This window comes from Somniosus microcephalus, chromosome 23 (assembly GCF_052327205.1).
Source record: "Somniosus microcephalus isolate GS21.2 chromosome 23, FLI_Smic_1.0, whole genome shotgun sequence".
NCBI lineage: Eukaryota > Metazoa > Chordata > Chondrichthyes > Squaliformes > Somniosidae > Somniosus > Somniosus microcephalus.
Genome location: NC_141009.1, coordinates 71,992,664 through 72,019,293, shown reverse-complemented (window position 1 = coordinate 72,019,293; position 26,630 = coordinate 71,992,664). Strand labels below are relative to the sequence as shown.

Sequence of the window (26,630 nt, the reverse complement as noted above, 5' to 3'; positions counted from 1 at the left end):
TACCGTCAGAGTGAGAGAGAGCTTGTACCGTCAGAGTGAGAGAGAGCTCGTACCGTCAGAGTGAGGGAAAGCTCGTACCGTCAGTGAGAGGGAGAGCTCGTACCGTCAGAGTGAGAGAGAGAGCTCGTACCGTCAGAGTGAGAGAGAGCTCGTACCTTCAGAGTGAGAGAGAGAGCTCGTACCGTCAGAGTGAGAGAGAGAGCTCGTACCGTCAGAGTGAGAGAGAGAGCTCGTACCGTCAGAGAGACAGAGAGAGAGCTCGTACCGTCAGAGTGAGAGAGAGATAGCTCGTACCGTCAGAGAGAGAGAGCTCGTACCTTCAGATTGAGAGAGAGAGAGCTCGTACCGTCAGAGTGAGAGAGAGAGCTCGGACCGTCAGAGTGAGAGAGAGAGAGCTCGTACCGTCAGAGTGAGAGAGAGAGCTCGTACCGTCAGAGTGAGAGAGAGAGCTCGTACCGTCAGAGTGAGAGAGAGAGCTCGTACCGTCAGAGTGAGAGAGAGAGCTCGTACCGTCAGAGTGAGAGAGAGAGCTCGTACCGTCAGAGTGAGAGAGAGAGCTCGTACCGTCAGTGAGAGAGAGAGCTCGTACCGTCAGAGAGAGAGAGCTCGTACCGTCAGTGAGAGAGAGAGCTCGTACCGTCAGAGTGAGAGAGAGAGATCGTACCGTCAGAGTGAGAGAGAGCTCGTACCGTCAGAGTGAGAGAGAGAGCTCGTACCGTCAGAGTGAGAGAGAGAGCTCGTACCGTCAGTGAGAGAGAGAGCTCGTACCGTCAGTGAGAGAGAGAGCTCGTACCGTCAGAGTGAGAGAAAGCTCGTACCGTCAGTGAGAGAGAGCTCGTACCGTCAGAGTGAGAGAGAGCTCGTACCGTCAGAGTGAGAGAGAGAGCTCGTACCGTCAGAGTGAGAGAGAGAGCTCGTACCGTCAGTGAGAGAGAGAGCTCGTACCGTCAGAGTGAGAGAGCTCGTACCGTCAGAGTGAGAGAGAGAGCTCGTACCATCAGAGTGAGAGAGAGCTCGTACCGTCAGAGTGAGAGAGAGAGATCAAACCATCAGAGTGAGAGAGATCGAACCGTCAGAGTGAGAGAGAGAGCTCGTACCGTCAGAGTGAGAGAGAGAGAGAGAGCTCGTACCGTCAGAGTGAGAGAGAGAGCTCGTACCGTCAGAGTGAGAGAGAGAGCTCGTACCGTCAGAGTGAGAGAGAGCTCGTACCGTCAGAGTGAGAGAGAGAGCTCGTACCGTCAGAGTGAGAGAGAGAGCTCGTACCGTCAGAGTGAGAGAGAGAGCTCGTACCGTCAGAGTGAGAGAGAGAGAGCTCGTACCGTCAGAGTGAGAGAGAGCTCGTACCGTCAGAGTGAGAGAGAGAGCTCGTACCGTCAGAGTGAGAGAGAGAGCTCGTACCATCAGTGAGAGAGCTCGTACCGTCAGAGTGAGAGAGAGAGCTCATACCGTCAGAGTGAGAGAGAGAGCTCGTACCGTCAGAGTGAGAGAGAGAGCTCGTACCGTCAGAGTGAGAGAGAGAGCTCGTACCGTCAGAGTGAGAGAGAGAGCTCGTACCGTCAGTGAGAGAGAGAGCTCGTACCGTCAGAGTGAGAGAGAGAGCTCGTACCGTCAGAGTGAGAGAGAGAGCTCGTACCGTCAGAGTGAGAGAGAGAGCTCGTACCGTCAGAGTGAGAGAGAGCTCGTACCGTCAGAGTGAGAGAGAGCTCGTACCGTCAGAGTGAGAGAGAAAGCTCGTACCGTCAGAGTGAGAGAGAGAGCTCGTACCTTCAGAGTGAGAGAGAGAGAGAGCTCGTACCGTCAGAGTGAGAGAGAGAGCTCGTACCGTCAGAGTGAGAGAGAGAGCTCGTACCGTCAGAGTGAGAGAGAGAGCTCGTACCGTCAGAGTGAGACAGCTCGTACCGTCAGAGTGAGAGAGAGAGCTCGTACCGTCAGAGTGAGAGAGAGCTCGTACCGTCAGAGTAAGAGAGAAAGCTCGTACCGTCAGAGTGAGAGAGAGAGCTCGTACCTTCAGAGTGAGAGAGAGAGAGAGCTCGTACCGTCAGAGTGAGAGAGAGAGCTCGTACCGTCAGAGTGAGAGAGAGAGCTCGTACCGTCAGAGTGAGAGAGAGAGCTCGTACCGTCAGAGTGAGAGAGCTCGTACCGTCAGAGTGAGAGAGAGAGCTCATACCGTCAGAGTGAGAGAGAGAGCTCGTACCGTCAGAGTGAGAGAGAGAGCTCGTACCGTCAGAGTGAGAGAGAGAGCTCGTACCGTCAGAGTGAGAGAGAGAGAGCTCGTACCGTCAGAGTGAGAGAGCTCGTACCGTCAGAGTGAGAGAGAGAGCTCGTACCGTCAGAGTGAGAGAGAGAGCTCGTACCGTCAGAGTGAGAGAGCTCGTACCGTCAGAGTGAGAGAGAGAGCTCGTACCGTCAGAGTGAGAGAGAGAGCTCGTACCGTCAGAGTGAGAGAGAGCTCGTACCGTCAGAGTGAGAGAGAGCTCGTACCGTCAGAGTGAGAGAGAGAGCTCGTACCGTCAGAGTGAGAGAGAGAGCTCGTACCGTCAGAGTGAGAGAGAGAGCTCGTACCGTCAGAGTGAGAGAGAGAGCTCGTACCGTCAGAGAGAGAGCTCGTACCGTCAGAGAGAGAGAGCTCGTACCGTCAGAGAGTGAGAGAGAGCTCGTACCTTGACAAAACAGTCTTTGGAGCAGGATCCAAATAAGTAGCCATTATGGGAGAAGCTGACGTGTAGGACCTGGTCACGATGCTCCTTCAGAGTCTCCACCTCCACACACGGAATCGTATCGTAGAGTCTCCGGAACTCACCCAGCCACGAAATAGCAGCTGTCAGAGAGAAGATGTCAGCATTAACCCGTGGTCGGTACGACGTCACAGTTTTCAGATATCTCTTTCAGTTGGACACCTATCATCACTCAGCATCCTGCAGCCTGTTACACAGCAGCTCTCAAACTCTATTAAGGCATTAACTGGGAATCTTACTGCGAGTCAACAGGGCCGATGGTGTGAGAAATGGAAAGTGTCACACTGGTGCAGCTGAGATTGCCTCTCAGAGAGTGGGCGTGACACACAATGTTGGGGCAGTGCAGCACCTGACTGTCTTGCTGGCCCTGGCCTGGCTGTACTCAGTACCTGCACTGGAATAAATATCCCAGTGTTAGCATCCCTCACCTTCAACATCGCATAAACCCGCACACAACAAGAATGAAGTAGTTCGCTTGGAATCCAACAGGCTCCTTGCAAGAATCTGGCTGCCTCAGTGCTGACAACACCTGTGCCTCTGAACACTCAACACCAACAAGCACCACCATCTGTCCCAGATACCTCAAGCAATTAGTGAAAATAGATCAACTCAGTATTTTGTAAGGAGTGACTGTGGTGATGCCTTTTATCTGTCTATTCCCTGCCTGGTCTCTCCACCAACCCTCAGGTTCTCCTCCAGCTGCAGCCTCTTCACCAGTGATACTGGCTTATTCTTCATTTCCTGCTCCCTCACGCCAACACTTTGACTCACTATGTCCTGCCCTCTGGAACGCCTTTCCGAAACACTTCCACTTCCCACCTCTCGAAACATTTTCAAAACTCCTCAATACTTTTTGTTTGATTGTGATTTTGGCCTCCAACTTGTCTTGGGGCCATTTTTGTCCACCTTACCCAGTGATGAATCCAGCAAGCGATGTACTAAAGAGCAGGGCTGTTCAAAAAAATTAAATACCATAATGGGAGGGTTAATGTACCAGAGGGGGGGCTTCAATGGGAGGGTTAATGTACCAGAGGGAGGGGCTTCAATGGGAGGGTTAATGTACCAGAGGGGGGGCTTCAATGGGAGGGTTAATGTACCAGAGGGAGGGGCTTCAATGGGAGAGTTAATGTACCAGAGGGAGGGGCTTCAGTGGGAGAGTTAATGTACCAGAGGGGGGGCTTCAGTGGGAGGGGTAATGTACCAGAGGGAGGGGCTTCAGTGGGAGAGTTAATGTACCAGAGGGAGGGGCTTCAGTGGGAGAGTTAATGTACCAGAGGGGGGGCTTCAGTGGGAGGGGTAATGTACCAGAGGGAGGGGCTTCAGTGGGAGGGTTAATGTACCAGAGGGAGGGGCTTCAATGGGAGGGTTAATGTACCAGAGGGAGGGGCTTCAGTGGGAGAGTTAATGTACCAGTGGGAGAGTTAATGTACCAGAGGGGGGGCTTCAGTGGGAGAGTTAATGTACCAGAGGGAGGGGCTTCAGTGGGAGAGTTAATGTACCAGAGGGAGGGGCTTCAATGGGAGAGTTAATGTACCAGAGGGGGGGCTTCAGTGGGAGGGGTAATGTACCAGAGGGAGGGGCTTCAGTGGGAGGGTTAATGTACCAGAGGGAGGGGCTTCAGTGGGAGAGTTAATGTACCAGAGGGAGGGGCTTCAGTGGGAGAGTTAATGTACCAGAGGGAGGGGCTTCAATGGGAGAGTTAATGTACCAGAGGGGGGGCTTCAGTGGGAGGGGTAATGTACCAGAGGGAGGGGCTTCAGTGGGAGAGTTAATGTACCAGAGGGGGGGCTTCAGTGGGAGGGGTAATGTACCAGAGGGAGGGGCTTCAGTGGGAGAGTTAATGTACCAGAGGGAGGGGCTTCAATGGGAGAGATAATGTACCAGAGGGAGGGGCTTCAGTGGGAGGGTTAATGTACCAGAGGGAGGGGCTTCAATGGGAGAGTTAATGTACCAGAGGGAGGGGCTTCAATGGCCAGCAAGGGTGGGCTTTGAGGACAGAAGCAGCTAAAGACTTGCATTTCTATAGCGCCTTTAACGACCTCAGGATGTCCCAAAGCGCTTCACAGCCAATGAGGTACTTTTTGAAGTGTAGTCACTGTTGTAATGTAGGAAACGCGGCAGCCAATTTGCACACAGCAAGCTCCCACAAACAGCGATGTGATGAAGACCCCACCACTTCTTCCAATGGTGCCATGGGGTCTTTTACATCCACCTGAGAGAAAAGACGGCGCCTCTGTTTAACGTCTCATCTGAAAGACTGCACCTCAGACAGTGCAGCACTCTCGCAGCACTGCACTGGAGTGTTGGCCTGGATTATGTGCTCAAGTTGTTGGAGTGGGACTTGAACCTACGACCTTCTGACTCGAAGGCGAGAGTGCTACCCACTAATGGTTCTGCATAAATGGCCTTAGCTGATCTTCCTAAGTGCTGATGGCTCAGTTAACATTGCTGAATCATTTGTTTCAGGAGGTTAATAAGGTGACAATGCACTGCAGAGAACCAGCAGCCCACATGTAAAAGTCATAAAAAGAGGGAACTGTGAGGTGATCCAGATGTTCAGGTTTATAAAGGGGAATTTACACGAGTTGATCGAGGCAAACTGTTTACAATGAGGATGGGGTCCACTCCCAGGTAAAAATAAAGAGTGCAAGGGAAGTTGGGGCATTTTCACCCACAGGGTAATGGAGTTGCGGAATAAGTCCCCAGTGAGGGACATTGATGTGGACAGTATAATTAGGATCAGGAGTTTCTGCAGAGACAAGGGTTGAAGATATACGTGAAAAGGTAGGGCTGCTCTAAGGAAGAGGGAGACGTGTCTGGAGTCAATGGTCTGCTCCTGTTCTCAGTTCCACACGTCTGCCATTCCTCACCTTAGTGCATGACGTCCCAGCTCCAGCTGATATCACTGATTCACCGACATTCATTGCTTAGTGTCAGCTGTGGCTCAGTGGGTAAGACTCACACCGTCGAGTCCACTGGGTTCAAGTCCACTCCAAAGTCTTGAGCCCATAAAACAGGCTGACATCTCAGTGTAGTACTGAGGGAGCGCCGCACTGTCGGAGGGGCAGTACTGAGGGGATGCTGCACTGTAGGAGGGGCGGGTACTGAGGGAGCACTGCACTGTCGGAGGGGCGGTACTGAGGGAGTGCTGTACTGTCGGAGGGGCAATACTGAGGGAGTGCTGTACTGTCGGAGGGGCAATACTGAGGGAGCTCTGCACTGTAGGAGGGGCAGTACTGAGGGAGTGCTGCACTGTTGGAGGGCAGTACTGAAGAAGCGCTGCACTAACGGAGGGTCAGTACCGAGGGACTGCTGCACTGTAGGAGGGGCGGTATGGAGGGAGTGCTGCACTGTCGGAGGGGCAGTACTGAGGAAGCGCTGCACTGTCGGAGGGTCAGTACTGAGGGAGTGCTGTACAGTCAGAGGGGCAGTACTGAGGGAGTGCTGCACTGTCGGAGGGGCAGTACTGAGAGGGTGCTGCACCGTTGGAGGGGCAATACTGGGGGAGCGCCGCACTGTCAGAGGGGCAGTACTGAGGGAGTGCTTTACTGTCGGAGGGGCAATACTGAGGGAGCTCTGCACTGTAGGAGGGGCAATACAGAGGGAGTGCTGCACTGTCGGGGGGCAATACAGAGGGAGTGCTGCAATGTCGGAGGGGCAGTACTGAGGGAGTGCTGCACTGCCGGAGGGGCAATACAGAGGGAGTGCTGCACTGTCGGAGGGGCAATACTGAGGGGGAGTGCAGCATTGGTGGTGCTCTGCACTGTCGGAGGGGCAGTACGGAGGGAGCGCCGCACTGTCGGAGGGCAGTACTGAGGGAGCGCCGCACTGTCGGAGGGCAGTACTGAGGGAGCGCCGCACTGTCGGAGGGGCAGTACTGAGGGAGCGCCGCACTGTCAGAGGGTAGTACTGAGGGAGCGCCGCACTGTCGGAGGGGCAGTACTGAGGGAGCGCCGCACTGTCAGAGGGTAGTACTGAGGGAGCGCCGCACTGTCAGAGGGCAGTACTGAGGGAGCGCCGCACTGTCAGAGGGTAGTACTGAGGGAGCGCCGTACTGTCGGAGGGGCAGTACTGAGAGAGCGCCGCACTGTCGGAGGGAGCACCGCACTGTTGGAGGGCAGTACTGAGGGAGCGCCGCACTGTCGGAGGTACAGTACTGAGGGAGTGCCGCACTGTCGGAGGGCAGTACTGAGGGAGCGCCGCACTGTCGGAGGGCAGTACTGAGGGAGCGCCGCACTGTCGGAGGGGCAGTACTGAGAGAGCGCCGCACTGTCGGAGGGAGCACCGCACTGTTGGAGGGCAGTACTGAGGGAGCGCCGCACTGTCGGAGGTACAGTACTGAGGGAGTGCCGCACTGTCGGAGGGCAGTACTGAGGGAGCGCCGCACTGTCGGAGGGCAGTACTGAGGGAGCGCCGCACTGTCGGAGGGAGCACCGCACTGTTGGAGGGCAGTACTGAGGGAGCGCCGCACTGTCGGAGGTACAGTACTGAGGGAGTGCCGCACTGTCGGAGGGCAGTACTGAGGGAGCGCCGCACTGTCGGAGGGAGCACCGCACTGTTGGAGGGCAGTACTGAGGGAGCGCCGCACTGTCGGAGGTACAGTACTGAGGGAGTGCCGCACTGTCGGAGGGCAGTACTGAGGGAGCGCCGCACTGTCGGAGGGCAGTACTGAGGGAGCGCCGCACTGTCGGAGGGGCAGTACTGAGGGAGCGCCGCACTGTCAGAGGGTAGTACTGAGGGAGCGCCGCACTGTCGGAGGGGCAGTACTGAGAGAGCGCCGCACTGTCGGAGGGAGCACCGCACTGTTGGAGGGCAGTACTGAGGGAGCGCCGCACTGTCGGAGGTACAGTACTGAGGGAGTGCCGCACTGTCGGAGGGCAGTACTGAGGGAGCGCCGCACTGTCGGAGGGGCAGTACTGAGGGAGCGCCGCACTGTCAGAGGGTAGTACTGAGGGAGCGCCGCACTGTCGGAGGGCAGTACTGAGGGAGCGCCGCACTGTCGGAGGGGCAGTACTGAGGGAGCGCCGCACTGTCGGAGGGGCAGTACTGAGGGAGTGCCGCACTGTCGGAGGGGCAGTACTGAGGGAGCGCTGCACTGTCGGAGGGGCAGTACTGAGGGAGTGCCGCACTGTCGGTGGGGCAATACTGAGGGAGTGTTGCACTGTCGGAGGGGCAGTACTGAGGGAGTGCTGTACTGTCGGAGGGGCAGTACTGAGGGAATGCTGCACTGTCGGAGGGGCAGTACTGAGAGGGTGCTGCACCGTCGGAGGGGCAATACTGGGGGAGCGCCGCACTGTCGGAGGGGCAGTACTGAGGGAGCGCTGCACTGTCGGAGGGTCAGTACGGAGGGAGCGCTGCACTGTAGGAGGGTCAGTACTGAGGGGGTGCTGCACTGTAGGAGGGTCAGTATTGAGGGGGTGCTGCACTGTCGGAGGGGCGGTACTGAGGGAGTGCTGCACTGTAGGAGGGGCAGTACTGAGGGGATGCTGCACTGTAGGAGGGGCGGTACTGAGGGAGCACTGCACTGTCGGAGGGGCGGTACTGAGGGAGTGCTGTACTGTCGGAGGGGCAATACTGAGGGAGTGCTGTACTGTCGGAGGGGCAATACTGAAGAAGCGCTGCACTAACGGAGGGTCAGTACCGAGGGACTGCTGCACTGTAGGAGGGGCGGTATGGAGGGAGTGCTGCACTGTCGGAGGGGCAGTACTGAGGAAGCGCTGCACTGTCGGAGGGTCAGTACTGAGGGAGTGCTGTACAGTCAGAGGGGCAGTACTGAGGGAGTGCTGCACTGTCGGAGGGGCAGTACTGAGAGGGTGCTGCACCGTTGGAGGGGCAATACTGGGGGAGCGCCGCACTGTCAGAGGGGCAGTACTGAGGGAGTGCTTTACTGTCGGAGGGGCAATACTGAGGGAGCTCTGCACTGTAGGAGGGGCAATACAGAGGGAGTGCTGCACTGTCGGGGGGCAATACAGAGGGAGTGCTGCAATGTCGGAGGGGCAGTACTGAGGGAGTGCTGCACTGCCGGAGGGGCAATACAGAGGGAGTGCTGCACTGTCGGAGGGGCAATACTGAGGGGGAGTGCAGCATTGGTGGTGCTCTGCACTGTCGGAGGGGCAGTACGGAGGGAGTGCTGCACTGTCGGAGCGCTGCACTATCAGAGGGTCAGTGCCGAGGGACTGCTGCACTGTCGGAGGGGCGGTATGGAGGGAGTGCTGCACTGTCGGAGCGGAAGTACTGAGGGAGCGCTGCACTGTGAGAGGGGCAGTACTGAGGGAGCACTGCACTGTAGGAGGGGCAGTACTGAGGGAGCAATGCACTGTCGGAGGGTCAGTATTGAGGGGCAATACTGAGGTAGCGCTGCATTAGAGTCATAGAGTCATAGAGTAATACAGCACGGATAGAGGCCCTTCGGCCCATCGTGTCCGCGCTGGCCATCAAGCCCTGTCTAATCTAATCCCATATTCCAGCATTTGGTCCGTAGCCTTGTATGCTATGGCATTTCAAGTGCTCATCCAAATGCTTCTTAAATGTTGTGAGGGTTTCTGCCTCCACCACCCTTTCAGGCAGTGAGTTCCAGACTCCAACCACCCTCTGGGTGAAAAAGTTCTTTCTCAAATCCCCTCTAAACCTCCCGCCCTTTACCTTGAATCTATGCCCCCTAGTTATTGACCCCTCTACTAAGGGAAAAAGCTCCTCAGCATCCATCCTATCTATGCCCCTCATAATTTTGTACACCTCAATCATGTCCCCCCCTCAGCCTCCTCTGCTCCAAGGAAAACAAACCCAATCTGCCCAGTCTCTCTTCATAGCTGAAGCGCTCCAGCCCTGGTAACATCCTGGTGAACCTCCTCTGCACCCTCTCTAACGCGATCACATCCTTCCTGTAGTGTGGCGACCAGAACTGCACACAGTATTCCAGCTGTGGCCTAACCAGTGTTTTATACAGCTCCATCATAACCTCCTTGCTCTTATATTCAATGCCTCGGCTAATGAAGGCAAGTATCCCATATGCCTTTTTTACCACCTTATCCACCTGTTCCGCCGCCTTCAGGGATCTGTGTACTTGCACACCCAGATCCCTCTGACCCTCCGTCTTGCCTAGGGTCTTTCCATTCATTGTGTATTCCCTTGCCTTGTTAGTCCCCCCCAAAGTGCATCACCTCGCACTTTTCCGGGTTAAATTCCATTTGCCACTGTTCCGCCCATCTGACCAACCCATCTATATCGTCCTGCAGACTGAGGCTACCCTCCTCGCTATTTACCACCCTACCAATTTTTGTATCATCCGCGAACTTACTGATCATACCTTTTACATTCACATCCAAGTCACTAATGTAGACCACAAACAGCAAGGGACCCAGCACCGATCCCTGTGGTACCCCACTGGCTTCCAGTCACAAAAACAACCTTCGACCATCACCCTCTGCCTTCTGTCACTAAGCCAGTTTTGTATCCAATGTGCCAAGGCACCCTGGATTCCATGGGCTCTTACCTTCTTGACCAGTCTCCTGTGCGGGACTTTATCGAAGGCCTTACTGAAATCCATGTATACCACATCCACTGCACTACCCTCATCCACACACCTAGTCACCCCCTCAAAAAATTGTAGGAGGGGCAGTACTGAGGCAGTGCTGCAGTGTCAGTGGGGCAATACTGAGGGAGTGCTGCACTGTGTAGGGGTTCGCAAAATCCCCTCAGCCCCCGAAGATCGGGAAATATTAATCCACATCGTGGACAAAGACTTTGCATGATTTAAATTGTCTCTGGGTTGGACAATGTTTTAAAACGTGCCCAGAACCGTTAAAGGGCCCGTGAGCTAGGCAGCACTTGGACAACACCGGAATGAAAGAACTTTGTAAAATATCGCACACCTTAAGACAGAACATTTTTACGAAAAATTGTACGCTTGAGTTTGGTAAATTGCCCAGGGATAAAATGGCCGTCAGAAAAGCATGGCCAAGGACAAAGGGGCTTGGAAGCAGCTCGTGTATGTCTGTGAAAAGGGGGAGGATCAAAGTTGGCAGTCAAATTCTGTCAATCAAAAGGGGAGTTTCCCCCTCCCTCCAGAGACAATCGCTGTTTATTTACAAGGATGTTTGCACAAGGGATTAAAACCACTTGACTGCGGTTTCAGTGACCACAAGAGAATGAGTTTCTGTTTACATAGTAATCCAACTCCATTCAAAACCCATCACACACAATGAAACACACCTAAACTACGGAAGAGACTTTTCAGACTAAGAAAAGGAACAGTTTAAGAATGAATGGGTTTGAATCACGCATTACTAGACAATGGGGACAGTTGTATCCCTTTTGTTAGCCCAGAAAACTCCGGATGTGGGCGGGAACATTTCGGCCCCAGAATGAAGACACATTCAAAACCCCTGCAGTTTTATCGACAGCCATCACAGACAATGGCAACTTTATTCAAACCCATCCCAGACAAGGGGATGGTTTGGATCCCTTTGTTTTAACCCAGAAAACTCCGGATGTGGACGGGAACATTTCGGCCCCAAAATTGGGGTATATAGGGATAGCGTCTCGGAGGCCTCGCTCTCTCTCTCTCTGGCTTGCCTCCGTGTGCCCTCTACAGCATGGAGTCTGTCTGAAGAGGTAAAAACACCAGCAGTTTACTTTTAAAACACTGGGGTGTTTCTTTACTTCAGGACAGTGAAGATCTCGTGGGGCACGGAGCTGGCATTATAGTGGTGAGCATATATTTTTCTGAACTTTCACAAGGCAACTTAGGATAGGCATAGGGGTGGGGAGTAAAGTGGGATTTTGTTAGAATTGTCATTTTAGTCGTTTTCCCTCGTTATGCCCATTTTTTCCTCCCCTATCTAAGCAATTTTACCGTGATTACATTGATCGTGTGGTGTAGTTTATTTAGTTATAAAGTTTGACTTTCTTGCATCCAAACCATTTGTCCGTTTTTAATATATCATTACATAGAAACATAGAAGATAGAAGCAGGAGTCGGCCATTCGGCCCTTCGAGCCTGCTCCGCCATTCAATCAGATCATGGCTGATCATCCAAATTCAGTAACCTGTCCCTGCCTTCTCCCCATATCCCTTTAGCCTTAAGAAATATATCCAACTCCGTCTTGAATATATTTAATGAACTGGCCTCCACCGCCCTCTGTGGCAGAGAATTCCACAGGTTCACCACTCTCTGGGTGAAGAAATTCCTCCTCATTTCAGTCCTAAATGGCTTACCCCTTATCCTTAGACTGTGACCCCTGGTTCTGGACTCCCCGGCCATCAGAAACATCCTTCCTGCATCTAGTCTGTCCAGGCCTGACAGAATTTGATAGGTTTCGATGAGATCCCCTCTCAATCTTCTAAACTCCAGTGAGTATAAGCCCAATCGACACACTCTCTCCTCATACGTCATTCCTGCCATCCCAGGTATCAGCCTGGTGAATCTTCGCTGCACTCCTTCCATGGCAAGAATGTCCTTCCTCAGGTAAGGCGACCAAAACTGCACACAATACTCAAGGTGCGCTCTCACCAAGGCCCTGTACAACTGTAGCAAGACATCCTTGTTCCTGTACTCGAACCCTCTTGCTACGAAGGCCAACATACCATTTGCCTTCTTAACCGCCTGCTGCACCTGCGTGCTTACCTTCAGCAACTGGTGCACAAGAACACCCAGGTCTCTTTGCACTTCCCCTTCTCCCAATCTATTGCCATTCAAATAATAATCTGCCTTCCTGTTTTTGCCACCAAAGTGGATAACCTCACATTTATCCACATTATAGTGCATTTGCCATGTTTCTGCCCAATCACCCAACCTGTCCAAATCGTACTGGAGTTTCACGACATCCTCCTCACAGCATACCCTCCCACCCAGCTTTGTGTCGTCTGCAAATTTGGAGATATTACATCCATTTCCCTCGTCCAGATCATTAATATATATTGTGAACAGCTGGGGCCCTAGGACCGATCCCTGCGGTACCCCACTAGTCACTGCCTGCCACTCGGAAAACGACCCGTTTATTCCAACTCTTTGCTTTCTGTCCGCCAACCAGTTCTCTATCCAAGTCAATACCTTGCCCCCAATCCCATGTGCCTTAATTTTGCACGCTAATCTCTTATGTGGGACCTTATCGAAAGCCTTCTGAAAGTCCAAATACACCACATCCACTGGTTCTCCCTTATCTATTTTACCAGTGAGGTTGTCCGTGGGCTTGCGGTAGAGTGAAGTGCTGAGGTGTCCGTCTTTGATGGAGATTCGTGTGTCCAGGAATGAGACTGATTCTGAGGAGTAGTCCATGGTGAGTTTGATGGTGGGATGGAACTTGTTGATGTTATCGTGTAGTCTTTTCAGTGATTCTTCGCCGTGGGTCCATAGGAAGAAAATGTCGTCGATGTATCTGGTGTATAGCGTTGGTTGGAGATCCTGTGCAGCGAAGAAGTCTTGCTCGAACTTGTGCATGAAGATGTTTGCGTATTGGGGTGCGAATTTGGTCCCCATGGCTGTTCCGTGTGTTTGGGTAAAGAACTGGTTGTCGAAGGTGAAGACATTGTGGTCAAGGATGAAGCGAACCTCACGATGCTTCACTTCTCCAGCTTCCACCCTAACCACGTTAAAGAAGCCATCCCCTATGGACAAGCCCTGCGAATACACAGGATCTGCTCAGACGAGGAGGAACGCGATGGACACCTACAGACACTGAAAGACGCCCTTGTAAGAACGGGATATGACGCTCGACTCGTCGATCGACAGTTCCGACGGGCCACAGCGAAAAATCGCATAGACCTCCTCAGAAGACAAACACGGGACACAACCAACAGAGTACCCTTCGTCGTCCAGTACTTCCCCGGAGCGGAGAAACTACGCCATGTTCTTCGCAGCCTTCAACATGTCATCGATGACGACGAACACCTCGCTAAGGCCATCCCCACGCCTCCACTACTCGCTTTCAAACAGCCGCCTAACCTCAAACAGACCATCGTTCGCAGCAAATTACCCAGCTTTCAGGAGAACAGCGACCACGACACCACACAACCCTGCCACAGCAACCTCTGCAAGACATGCCAGATCATCAACACAGATACCATCATCACACGTGAGGACACCACCCACCAGGTACATGGTACATACTCATGTGACTCGGCCAACGTTGTCTACCTCATACGTTGCAGGAAAGGATGCCCCGGAGCATGGTACATCGGCGAGACCATGCAGACACTGCGACAACGGATGAACGGACACCGCGCAACAATCACCAGGCAGGAGTGTTCCCTCCCAGTCGGGGAACACTTCAGCAGTCAAGGACATTCAGCCTCCGATCTTCGGGTAACCATTCTCCAAGGTGGCCTTCGAGACACACGACAACGCAAAATCGTCGAGCAGAAACTGATAGCCAAGTTCTGCACTCATGAGGACGGCCTCAACCGAGACCTTGGGTTCATGTCACGCTACATGTAACCCCACCTGACGTAGGGTCATCCAGACTCGAGTCGACATTGGCTTGTTCTCTCTACACAGATGCGGCCGGACCTGCTGTGATTTCCAGCCAAAAAAAATGTTTTTTGTCTGTTTTTTTGTTTTTCATACAGACCCCAGCATCTGCAATATTTGACCCCTTGTGACCCCACCTCATTGTTCTTTGATGTAATGTTTCCCTGACTGACCTGTTTGGACACCATTCACACCTTTGACTGCTGTGATTATCTCTCTGCCGAGGTGCGATAAATGGCAGTTGGAAAGGTTACCTGTAAACATCTGACATGATTCTCTGACTATATAAGCTGTGTCTTTATGCATTTCTCCACTTCACCTGACGAAGGAGCAGCGCTCCGAAAGCTTGTGATTTCAAATAAAGCTGTTGGACTATAACCTGGTGTTGTGTGACTTCTTACATTTATCTCAGGGAGGCAGGTAGGCCATTTGGGTAATAGAGGATAGTTTCTGCAGGAAGCAATGTGTGATTGGAAACAGCTCCTGGAAGAAACCATTTTATATTTAAAAATAAACCCGCTTACAACAGTAGCTGTTTTAGTATTTTCAGTGAGCCTTAAACTGAGAGGGTTGGTGGTTATCATGGGCACTCCTGAAGAACGAGAGAAAGCAACGCCCTGTCCCTCAGCCTGCAACACAAACAAGCATCACTGCTCGCCACACAGTTTGGTCAGCTGCACTAGATATTTTCTCAGGGGTCACTGTTCACTCACTCCCGTAAATGGACCTCGTGTCCCTTATGATCTGGGGTACACCATTCCTGCTGATTATCTAGAACAATGACTCTGAGATCCAGGGATTGTAACAGAGAGTCTTTACTCCATAAACTAAACAAACTTCGAACCAACAATTGATTTTATTTACATGTGATAAATGAACAAGCAGCACACTATTGCACACAGTGCGATCTATTTTTCTCTGTATTCCTCAGTATGAAAAATAACAAATAAGCTCCTTGCTTTCTCTCCGAATATATATATTTCCACCACCCTCTGTGTGAAGATGTGCTCCCGATTTCACTTCTGATTGGCCTAGCTCTAATTTTAATATTGTGCCCCCCTGTTCTGGATTCCCCACCAGTAAAAATAAGACTTGCATTTATATAGCACCTTTCGCGGCCACCGGACGTCCCAAAGCACTTCACAGCCCATGAAGTACTTTTTGAAGTGTAGTCACTGTTGTAATGTAGGAAATGTGGCAGCCAATTTGCGCACAAACAGCAATGTGATAATGACCAGACAATCTGTTTTTGTGATGTTGGTTGAGGGATAAATGTTGGCCAGGACACCGGGGAGAACTCCCCCTGCTCTTCTTCGAAATAGTGCCAAGGGATCCTTTACGTTCACCAGAGAGGGTGGATGGGGCCTCGGATTAATGTCACATCTGAAAGATGGTACCTCTGACAGTGCAGCACTCCCTCAGTACTGCACTGGAGTGTCAGCCTAGATTTCTGTGCTCAAGTTTCTGTGGTGGGACTTGAACCCACAACCTTCTGACTCAGAGGCAAGGGTGCTGCCCACTGAGCCACGGCTGACACTGCACTAGTTTCTCTGTATCTACTCTATTGAATTCCTTTTATCATTTTAAACACCTCAATTAGATCGCCCCTCAACCTTCTAAACGCGAGGGAATACAAGCTAAGTTTATGCAACCTGTCCTCATAATTTAACCCTTTCAGCCCCGGTGTCATTCTGGTGAATCTGGGCTGGTCCCTCTCCAAGGCCAATAGATCCTTCCTGAGGTGCGGGGCCCAGAACTGAACCCAGTGTCCAGATGGGGTCTGACCAAGACTCTGTACAGCTGAAGCGTAATCCAGCCCCCTTGACACCATGAGGAGCCCTATCCCAGACAACTGTCTGAGCTGGCAGCTCCTACTGAGGAGCTGCTTTGTGTGAACTTGGGAATTAACCCTTTACATGCTGTTTCGAGCAGTACGTAAGTTAAAACATTCAATGCAGGGAAAAAAACAATTTTGCCACATTGCCATTAAAAATCCTGGGAAAATGTCTAATTAACACTGGAGGAGGAAAATCAAAGACTTGCATTTATATAACGCTTTTCACGACCTCAGGATGTCCAACAGCCTTTTACAGCTATTGAAGTATTTTAGAATGCAGTCACTATTGAGGTTAGCCAGAAAGCAATGCAGAGACTAACCTGGGTGGCGGGGGACTGCTCGATTCACATTGTAGTAACGGTAAAAGAGATCCCGCCACAGAAATTCGTCACGGGACACTCTGTACCACTGCCTGCAGGTGCCACCCGCGGCAAGGACATCCTGGTGCTCCAGGCTGAGGAAGACCTCGAGGAGTATGGTGTCCGGCAGCTGGGGCAAGCCCCCTCCGTCCATCGTATCATTCTGAGCCCACGTGCACTGAATTAAAACAAAGGAACACAAAAGAATAAAGCAGCATGGTTTTGTTTCGGGCGGAGCTGCACGAAACTGAGGGGGAGACAAACCACAACTCCCACTCTGCTCCACCTTCTCTTCAACCTTTGGAAGTTTCAACAAGGGGTTCAGGAATTTGACAAAATCTGTTATTTCACTTATTGTACGCGGCTGGAAGGACCACTGTAAAGACATTGTAGAAAGTTAATTTGTACAACAACCCACTGTTGTAGAGTGCTGAAATACCAGGCATAGAAGTTACGAGTTGGGACGGACAGAAGTCAAGAGGCCATTACGGTCAGTGTCTGAACGCAGAACGGTCAGTGTCTGAACGCAGAACGGTCAGTGTCTGAACGCAGAACGGTCAGTGTCTGAACGCAGAACGGTCAGTGTCTGAACGCAGAACGGTCAGTGTCTGAACGCAGAACGGTCAGTGTCTGAACGCAGAACGGTCAGTGTCTGAACGCAGAACGGTCACTGTCTGAACGCAGAACGGTCACTGTCTGAACGCAGAACGGTCACTGTCTGAACGCAGAACGGTCAGTGTCTGAACGCAGAACGGTCAGTGTCTGAACGCAGAACGGTCAGTGTCTGAACGCAGAACGGTCAGTGTCTGAACGCAGAACGGTCAGTGTCTGAACGCAGAACGGTCAGTGTCTGAGTGCAGAACGGTCAGTGTCTGTACACAGAACGGTCAGTGTCTGAACACAGAACGGTCAGTGTCTGAACACAGAACGGTCAGTGTCTGTACACAGAACGGTCAGTGTCTGAACACAGAACGGTCAGTGTCTGAACACAGAACGGTCAGTGTCTGAACACAGAACGGTCAGTGTCTGAACACAGAACGGTCAGTGTCTGAGTACAGAACGGTCAGTGTCTGAACACAGAACGGTCAGTGTCTGAACACAGAACGGTCAGTGTCTGAACACAGAACGGTCAGTGTCTGAATACAGAACGGTCAGTGTCTGAACACAGAACGGTCAGTGTCTGAACACAGAACGGTCAGTGTCTGAACACAGAACGGTCAGTGTCTGAGTACAGAATGGTCAGTGTCTGAACACAGAACGGTCAGTATCTGAGTACAGAATGGTCAGTGTCTGAACACAGAATGGTCAGTATGTGAGTACAGAACTGACCAAGCGGCACTGAGGTGAACTGTGAGATCAGCGAGCTCATCAGAGAGAATTCTTGAAACCAGCCTCACCAATGGGCCGCGCTGTCCCAATGAAGGCAGCCGGAACGCCAGCATGGCTTCCGCATCGAGGAGCCAGAAGGAAACAGGCAGCACAGACAGGCAGAGGCTCTATGTGTCAGGAGAGGCAGTGAGAAACACAACAGGGCCCTTATTGATTGTTCAAATCCTCGCCGTGATTCGCGAGGCTCGTCCTCGCACGCCAGATCACCTTCATTCTCAGAGTGTCCTCTAGTCACATTTCTGTCTGCTCACATTGACCAGTAGAAAAAAAGAGACTGAAATAATATCCCCGTGTGTTTAGCTAAGACACACAGGGCTGTGGTAATCATGCAAACACAAATCTGTCTGGGGGATTCTGCACTGCGCACAACTGGACAATATTATACACAGAGCTTTCCTTCCTGGAGCCATGGGGCAGAAACAGTACTGTACCCCAGTGTTATACAGTGACAGACCTGTCCCCACCAGTACTGCACCCCAGTGTTATACACTGACAGACCTGTACCCACCAGTAATGTACCCCAGTGTTAGTGACAGACCTGTCCCCACAAGTACTGTACCCCAGTGTTATACACTGACAGACCTGTACCCACCAGTACTGTACCCCAGTGTTATACACTGACAGACATGTACCCAGCAGTACTGTACCCCAGTGTTATAGTGACAGACCTGTACCCACCAGTACTGTACCCCAGTGTTATACAGTGACAGACCTGTACCCACCAGTACTGTACCCCAGTGTTATACAGTGACAGACCTGTACCCACCAGTACTGTACCCGTGTTATACAGTGACAGACCTGTACCCACCAGTACTGTACCCCAGTGTTATACAGTGACAGACCTGTACCTACCAGTACTGTACCCCAGTGTTATACACTGACAGACCTGTACCCACCAGTACTGTACCGCAGTGTTATACAGCGACAGACCTGTACCCACCAGTACTGTACCCCAGTGTTATACAGTGACAGGCCTGTACCCACCAGTACTGTACCCCAGTGTTATACAGTGACAGACCTGTACCCACCAGTACTGAACTCCAGTGTTATACAGTGACAGACCTGTACCCACCACCAGTACTGTACCCCAGTGTTATACAGTGACAGACCTGTACCCACCAGTACTATACCCCAGTGTTATACAGTGACAGACCTGCACCCACCAGTACTGTACCCCAGTGTTATAGTGACAGACCTGTACCCACCAGTGCTGTACCCCAGTGTTATACAGTGACAGGCCTGTACCCACCAGTACTGTACCCCAGTGTTATACAGTGACAGACCTGTACCCACCAGTACTGTACCCCAGTGTTATACAGTGACAGACCTGTACCCACCAGTACTGTACCCCAGTGTTATACAGTGACAGACCTGTACCCACCAGTACTGTACCCCAGTGTTATACAGTGACAGACCTGTACCCACCAGTACTGTACCCCAGTGTTATACAGTGACAGACCTGTACCCACCAGTACTGTACCCCAGTGATATACAGTGACAGACCTGTACCCACCAGTACTGTACCCCAGTGTTATACAGTGACAGACCTGTACCCACCAGTACTGTACCCCAGTGTTATACAGTGACAGACCTGTACCCACCAGTACTGTACCCCAATGTTATAAATTGACAGACCTGTACCCACCAGTACTGTCCCCCAGTGTTATACAGTGACAGACCTGTACCCACCAGTACTGTACCCGTGTTATACAGTGACAGTCCTGTACCCACCAGTACTGTACCCCAGTGTTATACAGTGACACACCTGTACCCACCAGTACTGTACCCCAGTGTTATACACTGACAGACCTGTACCCACCAGTACCGGTCGACCACTCGAGGCAGACCTTCATTCTTTTGTTAATAAAAGCCTTTAGTTACTCTCTTAACTCTCAGTCTTTTATGAGTAATTGATTGCGCATCATACAGTGACAGACCTGTACCCACCAGCACTGTACCCCAGTGTTATACAGTGACAGACCTGTACCCACCAGTACTGTACCCGTGTTATACAGTGACAGCCCTGTACCCACCAGTACTGTACCCCAGTGTTATACTGTGACAGACCTGTACCCACCAGTACTGTACCCCAGTGTTATACAGTGACAGCCCTGTACCCACCAGTACTGTACCCCAGTGTTATACTGTGACAGCCCTGTACCCACCAGTACTGTATCCCAGTGTTATACAGTGACAGACCTGTTCCCACCAGTACTGTACCCCAGTGTTATAGTGACAGCCCTGTACCCACCAGTACTGTACCCCAGTGTTATACAGTGACAGACCTGTACCCACCAGTACTGTACCCCAGTGTTATACAGCGAGACCTGTACCCACCACCAGTACTGTACCCCAGTGTTATACAGTGACAGACCTGTACCCACCAGTACTATACCCCAGTGTTATACAGTGACAGACCTGCACCCACCAGTACTGTACCCCAGTGTTATAGTGACAGACCTGTACCCACCAGTGCTGTACCCCAGTGTTATACAGTGACAGACCTGTACCCACCAGCACTGTACCCCAGTGTTATACAGTGACAGACCTGTACCCACCAGTACAGTACCCCAGTGTTATACAGTGACAGACCTGTACCCACCAGTACTGTACCCCAGTGTTATACAGTGACAGACCTGTACCCACCAGTACTATACCCCAGTGTTATACAGTGACAGACCTGTACCCACCAGTACTGTACCCCAGTGTTATACAGTGACAGACCTGTACCCACCAGTACTATACCCCAGTGTTATACACTGACAGACCTGTACCCACCAGTACTGTACCCCAGTGTTATAGTGACAGACCTGTACCCACCAGTGCTGTACCCCAGTGTTATACAGTGACAGACCTGTACCCACCAGTACTGTACCCCAGTGTTATAGTGACAGACCTGTACCCACCAGTGCTGTACCCCAGTGTTATACATTGACAGACCTGTACCCACCAGTACTGTACCCCAGTGTTATAGTGACTGACCTGTACCCACCAGTACTGTACCCGTGTTATACAGTGACTGACCTGTACCCACCAGTACTGTACCCGTGTTATACAGTGACAGACCTGTACCCACCAGTACTGTACCCCAGTGTTATACAGTGACAGACCTGTACCCACCAGTACTGTACCCGTGTTATACATTGACAGACCTGTACCCACCAGTACTGTACCCCAGTGTTATACAGTGACAGACCTGTCCCCACCAGTACTGTACCCCAGTGTTATACAGTGACAGACCTGTACCCACCAGTACTGTACCCCAGTGTTATACAATGACAGACCTGTACCCACCTGTACTGTACCCGTGTTATACAGTGACAGACCTGTACCCACCAGTACTGTACCCCAGTGTTATACAGTGACAGACCTGTACCCACCAGTACTGTACCCCAGTGTTATACAGTGACAGACCTGTACCCAGCAGTACTGTACCCCAGTGTTATAGTGACAGACCTGTACCCACCAGTACTGTACCCCAGTGTTATACGGTGACAGACCTGTCCCCACCAGTACTGTACCCGTGTTATACAGTGACAGACCTGTACCCACCAATACTGTACCCCAGTGTTATACAGTGACAGACCTGTACCCACCAGTACTGTACCCCAGTGTTATACAGTTGCAGGCCTGTCCCCACCAGTACTGTACCCCAGTGTTATACAGTGACAGACCTGTCCCCACCAGTACTGTACCCCAGTGTTACACAGTGACAGACCTGTACCCACCAGTACTGTACCCCAGTGTTATAGTGACAGACCTGTACCCACCAGTACTGTACCCCAGTGTTATACAGTGACAGACCTGTACCCACCAGTACTGTACCCCAGTGTTAGTGACAGACCTGTACCCACCAGTACTGTACCCCAGTGTTATACAGTGACAGACCTGTACCCACCAGTACTGTACCCGTGTTATACAGTGACAGACCTGTACCCGCCAGTACTGTACCCCAGTGTTCTACAGTGACAGACCTGTACCCACCAGTACTGTACCCGTGTTATAGTGTGACAGACCTGTACCCACCAGTACTGTACCCGTGTTATACAGTGACAGACCTGTACCCGCCAGTACTGTACCCGTGTTCTACAGTGACAGACCTGTACCCACCAGTACTGTACCCGTGTTATACAGTGACAGACCTGTACCCGCCAGTACTGTTCCCCAGTGTTCTACAGTGACAGACCTGTACCCACCAGTACTGTACCAGTGTTATACAGAGACAGACCTGTACCCACCAGTACTGTACCCCCGTGTTACAGTGACAGACCTGTACCCTCCAGTACTGTACCCGTGTTATACAGTGACAGACCTGTACCCACCAGTACTGTACCCCAGTGTTATACAGTGACAGTCCTGTACCCACCAGTACTGTACCCCAGTGTTAGTGACAGACCTGTACCCACCAGTACTGTACCCCAGTGTTATACAGTGACAGACCTGTACCCACCAGTACTGTACCCCAGTGTTATACAGTGACAGACCTGTACCCACCAGTACTGTACCCGTGTTATACAGTGACAGACCTGTACCCACCAGTACTGTACCCCAGTGTTATACAGTGACAGGCCTGTCCCCACCAGTACTGTACCCCAGTGTTATACAGTGACAGACCTGTACCCACCAGTACTGTACCCCAGTGTTATACAGTGACAGACCTGTACCCCCCAGTACTGTACCCCAGTGTTATACAGTGACAGACCTGTACCCCCCAGTACTGTACCCCAGTGTTATACAGTGACAGACCTGTACCCACCAGTACTGTACCCCAGTGTTATACAGTGACAGACCTGTACCCACCAGTACTGTACCCGTGTTATACAGTGACAGACCTGTACCCGCCAGTACTGTACCCCAGTGTTCTACAGTGACAGACCTGTACCCACCAGTACTGTACCCGTGTTATACGGTGACAGACCTGTACCCACCAGTACTGTACCCGTGTTATACAGTGACAGACCTGTACCCGCCAGTACTGTACCCGTGTTCTACAGTGACAGACCTGTACCCACCAGTACTGTACCCGTGTTATACAGTGACAGACCTGTACCCGCCAGTACTGTACCCCAGTGTTCTACAGTGACAGACCTGTACCCACCAGTACTGTACCAGTGTTATACAGAGACAGACCTGTACCCACCAGTACTGTACCCCCGTGTTACAGTGACAGACGTGTACCCTCCAGTACTGTACCCGTGTTATAGTGACAGACCTGTACCCACCAGTACTGTACCCCCGTGTTAGTGACAGACCTGTACCCACCAGTACTGTACCCCAGTGTTATACAATGACAGACCTGTACCCACCAGTACTGTACCCCAGTGTTATACAGTGACAGACCTGTACCCACCAGTACTGTACCCCAGTGTTATACAGTGACAGACCTGTACCCACCAGTACTGTACCCCAGTGTTATACAATGACAGACCTGTACCCACCAGTACTGTACCCCAGTGTTATACAGTGACAGTCCTGTACCCACCAGTACTGTACCCCAGTGTTATACAGTGACAGACCTGTACCCACCAGTACTGTACCCGTGTTATACAGTGACAGACCTGTACCCACCAGTACTGTACCCCAGTGTTATACAGTGACAGACCTGTACCCACCAGTACTGTACCCCAGTGTTATACAGAGACAGACCTGTACCCACCAGTACTGTACCCCAGTGTTATACACTGACAGACCTGTACCCACCAGTACTGTACCCCAGTGTTATACAGTGACAGACCTGTACCCACCAGTACTGTACCCCAGTGTTATACAGAGACAGACCTGTACCCACCAGTACTGTACCCCAGTGTTATACACTGACAGACCTGTACCCACCAGTACTGTACCCCAGTGTTATACACTGACAGACCTGTACCCACCAGTACTGTACCCCAGTGTTATACTGTGACAGACCTGTACCCTCCAGTACTGTACCCCAGTGTTATACAGTGACAGACCTGTACCCTCCAGTACTGTACCCCAGTGTTATACAGTGACAGACTTGTACCCACCAGTACTGTACCCCAGTGTTATACACTGACAGACCTGTACCCACCAGTACTGTACCCCAGTGTTATACAGTGACAGACCTGTACCCACCAGTACTGTACCCCAGTGTTATACACTGACAGACCTGTACCCACCAGTACTGTACCCCAGTGTTATACAGTGACAGACCTGTACCCTCCAGTACTGTACCCCAGTGTTATACACTGACAGACCTGTACCCACCAGTACTGTACCCCAGTGTTATACACTGACAGACCTGTACCCACCAGTACTGTACCCCAGTGTTATACTGTGACAGACCTGTACCCTCCAGTACTGTACCCCAGTGTTATACAGTGACAGACCTGTACCCTCCAGTACTGTACCCCAGTGTTATACAGTGACAGACCTGTACCCACCAGTACTGTACCCCAGTGTTATACAGTGACAGACCTGTACCCACCAGTACTGTACCCCAGTGTTATACACTGACAGACCTGTACCCACCAGTACTGTACCCCAGTGTTAGACAGTGACAGACCTGTACCCACCAGTACTGTACGACAGTGTTATACACTGACAGACCTGTACCCACCAGTACTGTACCCCAGTGTTATACACTGACAGACCTGTACCCACCAGTACTGTACCCCAGTGTTATACAGTGACAGACCTGTACCCACCAGTACTGTACGACAGTGTTATACACTGACAGACCTGTACCCACCAGTACTGTACCCCAGTGTTATACAGTGACAGACCTGTACCCACCAGTACTGTACCCCAGTGTTATACACTGACAGACCTGTACCCACCAGTACTGTACCCCAGTGTTATACACTGACAGACCTGTACCCACCAGTACTGTACCCCAGTGTTATACAGTGACAGACCTGTCCCCACCAGTACTGTACCCCAGTGTTATACAGTGACAGGCCTGTACCCACCAGTACTGTACCCCAGTGTTATACACTGACAGACCTGTACCCACCAGTACTGTACCCCAGTGTTATACAGTGACAGACCTGTCCCCACCAGTACTGTACCCCAGTGTTATACAGTGACAGGCCTGTACCCACCAGTACTGTACGACAGTGTTATACACTGACAGACCTGTACCCACCAGTACTGTACCCCAGTGTTATACAGTGACAGACCTGTACCCACCAGTACTGTACCCCAGTGTTATACACTGACAGACCTGTACCCACCAGTACTGTACCCCAGTGTTATACACTGACAGACCTGTACCCACCAGTACTGTACCCCAGTGTTATACAGTGACAGACCTGTCCCCACCAGTACTATACCCCAGTGTTATACAGTGACAGACCTGCACCCACCAGTACTGTACCCCAGTGTTATAGTGACAGACCTGTACCCACCAGTGCTGTACCCCAGTGTTATACAGTGACAGACCTGTACCCACCAGCACTGTACCCCAGTGTTATACAGTGACAGACCTGTACCCACCAGTACAGTACCCCAGTGTTATACAGTGACAGACCTGTACCCACCAGTACTGTACCCCAGTGTTATACAGTGACAGACCTGTACCCACCAGTACTATACCCCAGTGTTATACAGTGACAGACCTGTACCCACCAGTACTGTACCCCAGTGTTATACAGTGACAGACCTGTACCCACCAGTACTATACCCCAGTGTTATACACTGACAGACCTGTACCCACCAGTACTGTACCCCAGTGTTATAGTGACAGACCTGTACCCACCAGTGCTGTACCCCAGTGTTATACAGTGACAGACCTGTACCCACCAGTACTGTACCCCAGTGTTATAGTGACAGACCTGTACCCACCAGTGCTGTACCCCAGTGTTATACATTGACAGACCTGTACCCACCAGTACTGTACCCCAGTGTTATAGTGACTGACCTGTACCCACCAGTACTGTACCCGTGTTATACAGTGACTGACCTGTACCCACCAGTACTGTACCCGTGTTATACAGTGACAGACCTGTACCCACCAGTACTGTACCCCAGTGTTATACAGTGACAGACCTGTACCCACCAGTACTGTACCCGTGTTATACATTGACAGACCTGTACCCACCAGTACTGTACCCCAGTGTTATACAGTGACAGACCTGTCCCCACCAGTACTGTACCCCAGTGTTATACAGTGACAGACCTGTACCCACCAGTACTGTACCCCAGTGTTATACAATGACAGACCTGTACCCACCTGTACTGTACCCGTGTTATACAGTGACAGACCTGTACCCACCAGTACTGTACCCCAGTGTTATACAGTGACAGACCTGTACCCACCAGTACTGTACCCCAGTGTTATACAGTGACAGACCTGTACCCAGCAGTACTGTACCCCAGTGTTATAGTGACAGACCTGTACCCACCAGTACTGTACCCCAGTGTTATACGGTGACAGACCTGTCCCCACCAGTACTGTACCCGTGTTATACAGTGACAGACCTGTACCCACCAATACTGTACCCCAGTGTTATACAGTGACAGACCTGTACCCACCAGTACTGTACCCCAGTGTTATACAGTTGCAGGCCTGTCCCCACCAGTACTGTACCCCAGTGTTATACAGTGACAGACCTGTCCCCACCAGTACTGTACCCCAGTGTTACACAGTGACAGACCTGTACCCACCAGTACTGTACCCCAGTGTTATAGTGACAGACCTGTACCCACCAGTACTGTACCCCAGTGTTATACAGTGACAGACCTGTACCCACCAGTACTGTACCCCAGTGTTAGTGACAGACCTGTACCCACCAGTACTGTACCCCAGTGTTATACAGTGACAGACCTGTACCCACCAGTACTGTACCCGTGTTATACAGTGACAGACCTGTACCCGCCAG

At 51.7% G+C, this 26,630-nt stretch overlaps 1 long non-coding RNA gene across 1 annotated transcript; it reads right to left on the bottom strand.

Moving 5' to 3' along the window:
* Window positions 1–2,630: 2,630 nt before the first annotated feature.
* On the bottom strand, window positions 2,631–24,388 carry LOC147101952 (uncharacterized). The gene is made up of 3 exons (XR_015073412.1): window positions 24,324–24,388; window positions 16,360–16,576; window positions 2,631–2,818 (listed from the first exon to the last, which is right to left on the bottom strand). It is a non-coding gene; the product is annotated as an uncharacterized LOC147101952 (long non-coding RNA).
* Window positions 24,389–26,630: the final 2,242 nt, after the last annotated feature.